The sequence below is a fragment of the Sebastes umbrosus genome, chromosome 11, assembly GCF_015220745.1.
Source record: "Sebastes umbrosus isolate fSebUmb1 chromosome 11, fSebUmb1.pri, whole genome shotgun sequence".
Lineage (NCBI taxonomy): Eukaryota > Metazoa > Chordata > Actinopteri > Perciformes > Sebastidae > Sebastes > Sebastes umbrosus.
In genome coordinates this window covers 10,201,702-10,213,896 of record NC_051279.1, presented here as the reverse complement: position 1 = coordinate 10,213,896, position 12,195 = coordinate 10,201,702, and the positions used below count along the sequence as shown (strand labels likewise).

General features: G+C 43.9%; 1 long non-coding RNA gene across 1 annotated transcript in view; it reads right to left on the bottom strand.

Moving 5' to 3' along the window:
- Nucleotides 1–12,195, bottom strand: part of LOC119497513 — a 245,220-nt gene that overhangs the window by 118,815 nt on the left and 114,210 nt on the right. Inside the window, exon 3 of the long non-coding RNA XR_005208939.1 lies at nucleotides 6,071–6,168. This is a non-coding gene — a long non-coding RNA (uncharacterized LOC119497513). The remainder of the gene's footprint in view (nucleotides 1–6,070; nucleotides 6,169–12,195) is intronic.

Below are 12,195 nucleotides of genomic sequence, written 5' to 3'. Positions count from 1 at the left end.
AAGTCACTATGCTAATATTAGCTTGGTTGAGAAATGTCAAGCTAGTGAGGTGCGCTATGTGGCTACAGCTAATCATTTAGGTTAATTGAGGTTTCCGGAAACCTGGGTCTGGTAGAATCTCCATCTCTGCTTCATGTGGCTGCTCCCCCACAAAGCCTCCATGTGCCAGTAGTGACAGGGAGGTACCCACTCTAATTATGTAACCCACTATTATCACGGTATGACCTACCACTAATTGGAGGGGATACCAATTGATGTTAAAGTGGGCAAGGTTAAACATTTGTTCACACACCCCTCCTACATAAACGGATAACATGGATTCATAGCCCTGAGTTTTTTTATTTGGGCATGACTTGTAAACTTGTCGATGGGACAGCAAAGTCCCTCTAATCACTGGGCCTCTTCAGACTCTATTTCACTACCATCTTGTTCACCTCTGTGCCCTGATCAGGTTGGCAAATCAATGACACAGAGGTCAAAATGCTATGACCCTGAGGTGGCTGACCAGAAGCCGAGCATACACTCCACTAACCCCACTATGGCACTGGACCCCGAGCCCGTGCGCAAACCTGCTCGTCGTGCAATAAAGATGATTTAGCACTGTAACTCTACCTGCCCGCCACCACTCTTAGGTTTGTGTGCCTTTTGATTAATCATGGGCCAAGAGGGATTTATTGTATGGGGGATATTTGCCTCAGCGATTTAATAATGGTGGAGGAGGAACACAATTAATCAGAGGGGGTCCACACGTGCCCCCCCTTCTAAAAAAATGTGTAAAATTAATGACTATGAATATGTATATTTGTTTGCGAGATGCGGTGTACAGTGTGTGTGCACAGTGCGTATACAGTGCTCGGTATAGCAGTCCTGTGCTCAGTGAATAACATAGCCCATTGTGTGCTATGAATATATATCCGTCTCATGGGTGGCCGGATATCATTGCAGTAGCATGTGCTGGCAGAACTGCTTATCATTGTGTTTTGATTCGGCATCTACGGGTCCATCAAATATCTCAACTCCTTGTACGCATGTACACACACTGACAAATTGAGAGAACACACACACACTGCCACATACCTTCCTCTTCCCTTCCCCTGTGCAGAATACGCTCTCAGGCTCTTGCAGGTATGGGAACCTCCCTCCCGCTCTCATAATCATGTACGAGCAGCCTGGCACTATAGAAAAATAATGATGTGCCGTCCTGTTGGCTCATTTATCAGCATGTTTTACAACAGGCGCCGGGTGGAAGTAATTAAACTCTGCCATCATTACAATGAGCCAGGCCCCCCTCTTAATAGACACCCAATGAGACACTAGAGGCCTGCCTGGTAATTGTAGCTCCAACTATCTCTATCTCTCTCTCTCTCTTTCTCTCTGTGTGTGTGTGTGTGCGCGTGTTTGTCTGTCTACAATCCCCTTGTTTCATGTGTGGTTTTAATTAGTGAAGAAACAGAGCTGATAAGCAATTGAGAAAAAGAGAACGAGCAAATGAATTAGAGAAAGAAGGTTAGTAGGGTCTTTGCTCTGCTGAGAGTTTCTCTGACCCCTCCATTTAACAATGGACAAGTAAAATTAATCCATTCAGTAGAAAATGTGGATTACAAGTTGACACAAAGAACGATATCAGTGAACCAACATTACCTCATAAAATATTTGATCATCCGATCATCGTCTAAAATTGCAGTGTTGAGACAGCAGGCTATTGATCAAAATAATTTCTTTATTTTCAGCATCCACATGATCAACTTAGCCACGCAAATGTAGGGTGTAAGAATATATCGATACACATGAGTATCACGATATTATGTACTTAATCAATTCTCCAAAATACTGTATTGATTTTTAATTAACCTTTTAAAAATACCCGGCTGCTATACTGTCTTTCGGAGGTTGTTGTGGGCTCTGTTTTAAAGCTAGAGTGAAGGTACTGGCATCATATGAAACTAGAAAACCATGTCATACTAGCTTGTCGTGAAGGAGGCTAAACAACGCTCCAAGGTTATGCTAAACCCTCTGACCTCTGACCTCAACATATGTGAATGAAAATGGGATCTATGGGTACCCACAAGTCTCCCTTTTACAGACATGCCCACTTTATGGTAATCACATGCAGTTTTGGGGCAACAACCATGCCGTTTTTTGCACACAAATGTTATTTTTGCCTATTCTAAAGTGGTGTATTTGAATATTTCTACATACTGGGCTCCCTAAACAGTATGGAAATTACATAAATAGGTTATCACTGTAAAGCTGAGACTCTTATGGATCCAATGAGTCCAATTGTATTCATGTGTGATGATGTTAGTCCCCATAGTAGCCATTTCATTTTAGCCAGTGAAATTTTTTTTACTCAGATTTTATACATATGGTGGTGTGTTCTTTATACTATGACAGTTTTCCTAAAATTAGATTTGAAAAATATATCGTCTTGCTTACGGTATCGCAATATATTGAATCGTTACCCCTGTATCATGATACATATTGTATCGCCAGATTCTTGCCAATACACAGCCCTACTCAAAAGAACAGAAAAAGGACAGTGAGGGAGGAAAAGAAGAGAGAGGTTATGAGCCCCAGCCATTCGATAAACAGATAAATACCTTCCGCGGCTAATCCGCCACTTATAAGATTTCCGTAATAATCTAATAAAAGCATAAATGGATCTTTTCCGGGGACCGTGCAATCCTTGAGCAATATAGAATGCATATATACTCAGTACAATGTGGAGTCTCCTCTGTACGTGCTTTTACAGCAGGGTTATTAAGAAACTGGCCTCCAAGGCTCAACACAGTAAAAACCTTCTCTGCTTGCATAAGAAAGCACCTCTGCAAATAAAATGAACGACATTTATTTGGTCTCTGCTCCTGAGACCAAATCGAATGACTCAGGCAAGTTGGCTTGGTCAGACGGGGATATTTTAAGCTCATCTGTCATGCTGATACGGGTGCTTTTCTCAAGGATGAATCAGCTATTAAGATGCCTGATTGGAGATTTACATTAGATCACTTGCCGGCTCGCTATACGCAGTAGTTCCTTTACCATACCTGCACCATTTAGTATCACTTACAGCTCTAATGGCACAATTACCCTTCACCACCAGCACTAATAGTGCTCTAAGAGAACCTTTTGACGTAGGGCTGATGTTGTGACCCTCGTACATACCCCTTCAAACCCCCATCTCGCTCCCACTCCAATGTCTGCACTCAGCCCCTCCAAAGCCCCTGATCTCTGGATATCGATTAGGCCCGCAACCCCGACTACAACTCCCACTCTCTAACACCAGTCCTCCCCCTACTTATCTGGCTCCTTCCTTTACCATGCTCTCTCCACCCAACCTAATCCCATGATAATCAAATAGGCCCAGACTGGCTCTTCAGCGCTGTACCAATTAGCCGGCGAACGGGTCTGGGGCTGGCGATAGCGGTACCCGCAGAGGTGGCGGCAAACACAGTAGTATCCAGGGAGGCTGTAAACATCCATTAGCGGTTAACCGTCCCTACTCATTTTTCCTCCCCAAAGCTCTCTCATTAGTGCAGTGAGCCCTGACAGGTAAACAGCACTAATGGGAATGGCCTATCAATAAACGCCTCGTGTGTTAACAGGAAGTGCTAGCAAGGGGACGGAAGATGTGGACCAACAGCAATAAAGAGGGTGGAAGGAGGGGAGGGGGGTGATTCACTGATATAAATAGCCATAAACATGGGGAGGTGGAGGGTTATTAGTGATAGATGTTGCATTCAGTGCTCTGATTGTGTTCCTGGGTGCTTTGCTTAGAGGTGGGGTGAATGCACTGTTGCAGAAACAACTAAGCAAGAGCAATTTTGGCCGAGAAAAGATCTAAGACGTCACCTAATAAAATACGATCTGAAGTCTTGTGAAAGTCACTTTGATGCGACTGTGGCAATGTTGGCATACAGTTGTGCTAGCGAGGGGTACTTCAAGGCGCGACCTCAGGTGTTTCCAACACTACGTTTGTGTGTGGGTATTGCGAGCTGGCAGAATGCGCAACTTCCCTTTGTGTTCATGCTTATACTTTGCCGCTCACATGAAAAGAGTGAACTGGAAGGGAGGAACAGGGGAGGGACTTAAGAGAAAAGAAAGAGAGAAAAGAGAGAGTGAGGGTATAGGAAGAAGGACTGAGGGGAGAGATGAGAGAGAGATGTTATTTATGTTTGGAGCAGGTTCACTCCGAGTTCACCTTACCATGAGACGTCCCCGGGCGGTGACAACCACACTGCTGCTGATCTGTGTGTGTCTGTGACTGTGTGGGTGTGTGCGAGCGAGCTCATGTTTGCGAGTACATCCTTGCCATTGTGTGTTTCTTTATCTTTACATAAACATGTGTGCATATGTGTGTCTGAACCGAGGGGTCAACCAGTGAGCAGTAACATCTTAGAGAGGACAACGCATGTGGGGTGGATGCACTACACGGTGTACTGTGTGTGCTCTGCGTGTGTGTGTCAGGGGCCCATTACTAAGGCTGTGGAGCACTAAATCAGCAGTGCTACTGCAGTGGATAAAGCCAATGATACACGGATTACAGCCACACTCAGTCTCCGCCGCCCGCATTTATCCACAGCCAGACAGATAAAGAGACAGCGCACGCATGTGTGTGTGTCTGTGGGTGTATGCAGGACTGCATATGGGCCTGTGTGTACATGCATCTGTGTGTGTGTGTCCATTTCTGCTTATATGCTTGGAGATGCATCTGTGTAGCTATGTTCATCCGTGTGTGTTAGGGTGCATGATTGTATGCATCACACACACACTTACTACTAACTGAGAGATAGACAGACAGATAGACATACAGAGAGACATTTAGAGCGAGCGCTAACTGCCATCATGAAGCAGAACCCCGTCTGAGCAGTGTCTGTAGCCCGCGGTTGTATGGACTCTAATCCAGCGCCAACCCACTCCAATAAACAACACCTTATCCATGTTGCACTGAGCCCACATTTACCACTTCAACTCCCGCCACACAAAACCACTGGCACAGCACTAATTTTTCTACATAAAAAAAGATATTTTTACAGCTTACCGGGGGATGGAAACTGTAGCAATTCCTGATAAAAAGTACATGGCGGACTCAGGAATCCTGAACGCAAAAGTTGAATCAAGGGATTAAAAGAAATTGTAGTTGACAGTTGGGGGAAAAATTGTTGCACAAAATGAAGTAATCATTTTAACACAGTTTTTATGGACACTGTCCACATCTGAGGTCGAAGTACGATGCTGTCTCCAGCATCCTTCACCAGCTCCAGCCCTCTCCTCTATAACACCAGCCTCATCCCCAGTTCAGCGTTAGACCTCCACTGGTCTAATTACACAGGCTGACCTCCCACAGGTCGCTTGAGTAAAGGCCCCCTAAAGATCAATATTCATTCTTTTAGATCTGTCATCCGCTTTTGACACTATCGACCACGTTGTGTGTCTGCTCTCCCCCTCTCTGTTCTTTATTCATCTATTTACCCCCCCACCTCCCAACCCCCATATCAGGGCTTGAATTGGGCCTATACTCACTGCTACGGAGCGAGCTAGGACTTTTGAATTTGCCCACTTGCTTACTGTTACTTCTAACTCTTTATTGCCACTTACAGATGGCACTAGGCGTACACCGTAGTTATATCATCAGGATGATTTCTCCTTTTTCAGCCCAAAAAACACCAAGAATAGGGTGGGGATTGTCGGGCTGCAACGATTAATCAATTAGTTGTCAACAAATAAATTAATTGCCAACTATTTTGATTATCGAGTAATCGGTTTGAGTCATTTTTTAAAGAGAAAGTCAAAATTCTAGCTTCTTAAATGGGAATATCTTTCTTTGGTCCTCTATGAGAGTAAATTAAATATCTTTGAGTTGTGGACAGAACAAGACATTTTAGGACGTCATCTTGGGCTTTAAGAAACACTGATTGACATTTTTCAAACAACTTATCTATTAATCAAGAACATAATCGACAGATTAATTAACAATGAAAATAATCGTTAGTTGCAGCCTTAGAGGGAATGTTTTTTGAGACTGAGTTCTGCCAGACACCTTGTGGAGAAAAGCACAGCCTCTTGCTCTTACCTTCACAATCCTGTAGAAATAAATGGCCGGTCGTCACGCCAAAGTGGAGACACCATGTAAGCCGTCCTTAATGGGAGTGTGGGCCAGTTTACATGTGTCTGGAAATGAGAAACAAACAAAATAACAGACCTTGTTGATCATTCATCTTAAATCACACATCTTGACATGATGAATCCAGAAAAAGTTGCATGTGATTGAGGTGCTTATTTAGTGAGTAGAGTAAAAGCACCTTTGTCATTTCAGTTTAAACTCCTCTCCACATATATTGCACCCAGACTGCAACAGACACATACATGTCAACAAATACTGTATGCAATAGGGATGCAAAACCAAACCATTAAAAAGCAAACTGTTCAATGACGTAAAATTTTTTATTTTGTTCAATTATCTGAACGTAGGTCTACTTGTCCATTAAGTAGCCTGCTTTATTTCATGTATAAAATCAATGTTATGGCTCCATATAATATAGAAATATTGTTTATTACCATCTATCAATCAATCAATCAATCTCTTTTTATTTTGGAGTTGAAACACATTGGAAATGGTTGTTTTTATTCTCCCTAATGTGTAAAATAAACCGAACCAAAACTGAAATGTTGACCCAAAAATTGCAACTGTTGCACCACTAATATGCATAAAGTAGACAAACAAAGGTATGCACGCAACAGTGTGAACTTTCTAACACTCTCTCTCTTATAATTCTACTAGTATAGTTGAAAGTTAACTTGATAGAATATACTGTATGAACTTGAAATATTTTTTATTTTTTTAATGGGGCTTTGGGGAGATTGTGGTGGTTGAGGTAATAGGGTAAAAGTCCAGCACCCTAAGCTAAATTTAGATACTCATCTTTCCACCTGTAGTGCATCATTGACTTTGGCCGGGCCCCGTGGCCTCATATTCTCCTCAGCAGTGTTATTGTAGATAAGCACCACGTGGCTAATGAACAGAGAGAGGGCTTGTTGAAGGTCAGCCTCTTCATTTAGGGGCCCTCCAATGGGCTGGCTAAACGCATCATCATAATAATGCCAAGGACCCACCGTTTTAAAACTCTTGCATCTTTTTTTTTCTCCGCCCCCCAATATTGCCCGGCGTACTTAACTTTACATCTCCGATATTCCCCTTCATCTGAATTATGTTGATTTCCCCGTTTCTTTCTGAAAGGCTTTTAAAGGTCTTGGCAATTATCCTTTTTCTGGATGTGCTTAGAGAAGGATGCTATCCATCCGGTGTCTGCTGATGTTAGGGAAACATGATTTAACACAATCAGAGATGCAAAGCCAGGCTGGATAAGGGTGCTGATGTGACCGGGTGCCAAGGCCGGCCAAGGTCATGTTCATCTGCATGATTAAGGGTGGTGAATTCTGCCCTGACCTCTGGATTATGCCAGAAGGAACTAGTGGAGGATGAGTGTGTGCGTCTATGTGTGTTTACGTGTGACCACTTGGTGTCCCTTTTTGAAGTTTGAAAATATTATTTAGAATTTATGAGATTTTCTTTTTTCCCCACTTTCATCTCATTCTTTTTAATCCAAAAAATGCCTGTTATCTTGTACCTCCATTCCTCTGCTCTACACTAACTTATATCTCCTTTCTTGGTGGCTATTGTGATGTGAAGAGGGTCTTTCTGTTCATGTTCCTCCTTCCTTTAGTCCTCCTCCTGATAAAGAGGAGGCAGATGTGGTCTCCCTGCTCTCTACTGTCCCCTCCTGGAGGGACCAGGCAGCTGGTTCCCAAACACTGACACCTGCCCATCACACTCCCAATGCAGAGAAACTCATTCATTAGGACCCTGCACTTCTGTCAATATTTATTTGCTTCTTCTTAGATATCTGATTAATATTAAAAACTACCTTCTCCGCTTTGTTCGAGGGTCTCAGTGAAGGAAATTTCACTGCAAGAAACCAGAGTTTATGTCTGCATTAATAGGAAGTGGCAAGAAAACCCAGCGCGCCAAACTTTTATTGTTTTTTGATTACCAAACTCAGAAGTGAGCTGTATATTTGTTCACACTGTGTGCTATTTTAATCTATCCGCTTTATTGTCCTTCAAATAATGAAATGTGAGTAGCATACTACAGATCTTTGCTGAAAGCATTCATTTAAGGGATAATTCTGTGTTTGCAATCAGGAGAGGGTGACAGTGCCCCCTTTTAGCATAGTACTGTATAGTGAGGCTTTACTGTAAAGTATACAGCAGATGAAGGTTGTTTCTATTAAAGCATTCTGAACCATTTTACTGTAAAGCCCCAGTTCTTCTTTCTTCCCAATACCTATACTCCTTGTTTCTGTAAGTGTCCAGTCCAGCTCTGCAGCCAGCCCCAGTATGCCAGCTGGCTAGGGGAATAGCCAGAAGCCTTATTTACCCCCCCCCACCCCACCCCCTAACACAGTCCCCCCTATGAATACTAATGCAGCAGTGCTACCAGGCCGCAGTTGAGAAAAAGATGGGAGCAAGGAAAAGGAAAGATGGACAGAGGGGAGGAAAGAAAGTGTGTGTGTGGGGAGGTAGTAGGGGGGGCTCTTGAGATTTCACATGCCTACACACTCATACACACAAACACACAGCACCCGTCTTCGCCCTCTTTGCCCTACCTCGCCAGTTAACGAGGAGCGGGGATCATTTTGTGTGAGCTTTGCCTCCTGAATTAGAATGCTCATTTGATATCATTGTTTCTAAAAAGAGCGAGGGAAGGAGGAAAATACCACCAAATTACTTTAGGCAGTTCTTAAGCCGCTACATCCCCTCGCTCCTTTTTTCCTCCCTTACCTTACTTTCCTTCCTCCCAAACTCCCAGAGACTTGTTCCTCCGATGCCCCCGATGGACACAAGAACAATGGCTGGAGAAGGGCGAGAAAGGGGGGAAGGACGGGGTGATTGGAAAGGAGGAAAACAGGAGTGAGAGGCCTCCACGGCAGAGGGCCAGGTGTCAATCACCTCCTCAGGTGGGCTTCAGAGACACGCACACATGCATGGACCGTGCACCACCAATATCTAGGGGAATTAAAAATACACTGGCAGAGAGCAGAGAGCAGAGAGAGGAAGAGGAGAGACAGTGAGATGGTAAAAGAGGGAAATGGGGGGAAAAAAAAGGTAGGAGAGCAAATGGGACAAAGGGGATGTGCAGGGAGATGGGCCTGGATGATGCAAAGGTCGGAAAAAGAATTCAAAGAGCGCAAAGTAGATTCACTGAAAGTCATTACCTGCCACAAATTACCTGGGCAACAAGCTTAAAATAAATAAATAAATCAGTTTGCATCAACAACAGAGGAGAGAGACTGGAGAGATGCAGGCGAAGAGCTAGGGGGGTGTGGGGGGGGGGGGCGAGAGGAAGAGCGGGAGGAGGAGGACGGGAAGGAGGCGGAGGGGGGGCAGCGGCTGGAGAGGGATGAAAAATCGATGGACAAACAAGTGAGAGGGCGCTTGCAAAAAGGAAGCCAAAGGGGGGGAAAATTAAGCATTTAAAGAAATTCTGTTTTGGTGGTGTGGAAGAGGATGAGAAAAGGAGAGAGGGGGGGAGGAGGAGGTGGGAGGCCGGGAGCACAAAAGCGCCTGAGGGTGGAGGGGGGCGAGTGTGGCAGAGACGGACGGACCACAATGCCCTGCAGCTCGATAGGGTTGAGTGACCACATCAGGTCTAGAGGCGAGCGTCGAGACATGGGCGAAACCCGATGGCTTTAAGTCAAGAGGATTAGATTCAGGGTCTCTCTCCCTCTCTCTTTAACCCCCTTTTTTTCTCCCCTCCACCTCTCCCCTCTCGCCGTGTCTGTTAGGTGGAGTGCCCCAGTGCAGGTCGTCCAATCAGTAACGAGAAGGACCAAAGTATTACTAATAGTCTGGTTTTAATGTTTCAAGTGGTAAACCGGAGAGCTGGCCTGTATGCTCGGCACCAAGGTAAACAGGTCAATAGTATTGATCCTGATTCTGACTCTCTCTCTCTCTCTCTTTCACACACACACACACTCACACACAAACAGCTTCTCGGCTCAGAAACATGGAATGCATTAAGAAGCTTTCTGCATTGCACCGAAGTTGAGGATGGGGAGTTGACACATGCATACGCACAGAAATGGAAACGCATGCACACTTTCTTTTTTTTTTTTTCAATATTCACACATGTAAAACAGCCAGGCACACCTTAATACTGAAATCCCACCGGCTTTGACACACTTAGATGCAAAACAAAACAGGTACACAGGAAACACATATCGACTCCCTCATATCGTCATGTCTAATTTCACTCCGTCTAGCAATACAATGAAATAATACGTGGTAGGTAGCAGCCTGCACGGCGGCAGCTGCTGCACCCAAACACGAGGACAGAGCGAGTCATTTGAATACAGATTCCTATTGTCCTTCTTATGTCAATAAAACTCAGCAGTGCTAAGGAACTAGCGTGGTCAGCAACATTATGGGACTAATTAGCATTTTCTTCTTTCTTCTGCTGGTTGATCTGTTTAAACAAGCCTGGGGGGTCTGCTGTACTTACTGTAATTAAAGCAAAAGGAGCGAATCTTGCTTTGAGAGAAGGCACACACACACAAAGGCTTCCTCACTAGGGGGACCTCCAAACTGCACAACTAAGTATCCCAGAGTGGTTTTTGTACATGGAAATACGAGGGGCTGTACAATAGGTAAAGTTGGCAGGTTAGTGCAGCGGTTAGTGAATTTTCCACCCAACGGGACTCCGATTTTGTTCCTCAATATGGCCATACCTGTAGAAGCATCCCTGAATGATACTTACTTAACCCCTAGCCACTCCGGGAGCGCTGCAAAGTTGCTGAAGCTGCACCCCGGCTAGGCAAAAGAAAATTCCTCTTGGGCGATGCATAAAGAATATCAAAAAAGATAATGAAAGGAGCGGCAATAAATACACAGTGTGAGTTGTAAAAAAAAGACTGAGGAAGGGTTTCTTGTTTGCTCTTTTTTTCCCTATACTGAGCAGAAAGGAGGTGAAATAAAAAGTATAAAAAGAAAAGTTCTTTGGGAGAAGCAGCTATTTAGGTTTTATTGGCTGAAATCAGACAGACACCTCCTCTCTCCTCTCTGATAGTCTCTCCTGGCTGTGGGCCATGTTAGCGGCAGCGGTGATCACTGAGGCATTAACAGCACAGCAATGACACCGATGTAATATAGCCACTCCGCTCTGGATTATGACACTTAGCGTGGATTGGATAACCCTTATTATGGTGTTCATTTAAGCTAACACAAGGCAAATTATAGGCTGTCATGACACAGACACCACTGCTGTTTAGACAGGAGCTGACACTAAGGAACTGCTGTTGCGTGATTTGTCCTGATGTGATTGATGCAACAATTTCTCTGATGTGAAGTATCTCTGATCTGAAGTATGTCATTATTTCATAAGTGTATAATTATTTCTGAAAAGCTTTATTTTCGAATGAATTGTCCTCAAACTTTTTTCAGACTCATTAAATAATTTTGAATACAAGCATGCCCTCTCATTTCCTGCTAAAACACACACACACACCCACAGAGCAAATGAGAGTGTCTTCTGTTTCTAACGGCTCAACGCTCTCAATCTTGGCTTCCTGCTTGTTACAGCTCTGTTCCTGCTCAAACAGAGCCCTTCAAGCATATGCAACTGCCACTGCCGGTTTCTACACACATATGCACAGAAACACTGATTATTCGCAAAGCCTTCTTCCTCGTCCAGCGAGGCACCCGGGCCTTTAGCAAATCCTGGACACAGCAGCCTCAAATCCACAACAAATCAGATACTGTAACTTCACTGATCCGGCTGATGATCATAAGAAAGCCAACAGTAAGCAGATTTACTCAGTTGATTTTTATATTCTTGAAAAGGCCCGGTAATCACAAGACCTTTTGTTTAACACTGCTTGCTTTACCATGTATCTGGTAGGAAAACTGATTACGCAAAACTACAAATTAAGAGTGCATCAAATACTGTATATTTACACGATAATAACGCGTTAACGCAAATTCGTTTTAACGCCACTAATTTCTTTAATGCATTAAAGGAACTTGCGATTTTCAGGTTGTAGCGTGCTCAGTTTTAAAGCTAGAGTAAAGATACTAGTATCATATGAAACTAGAAAAAACCTAATGAATCCATTGGTACCATGTCATACTAGCTTGTCGTGA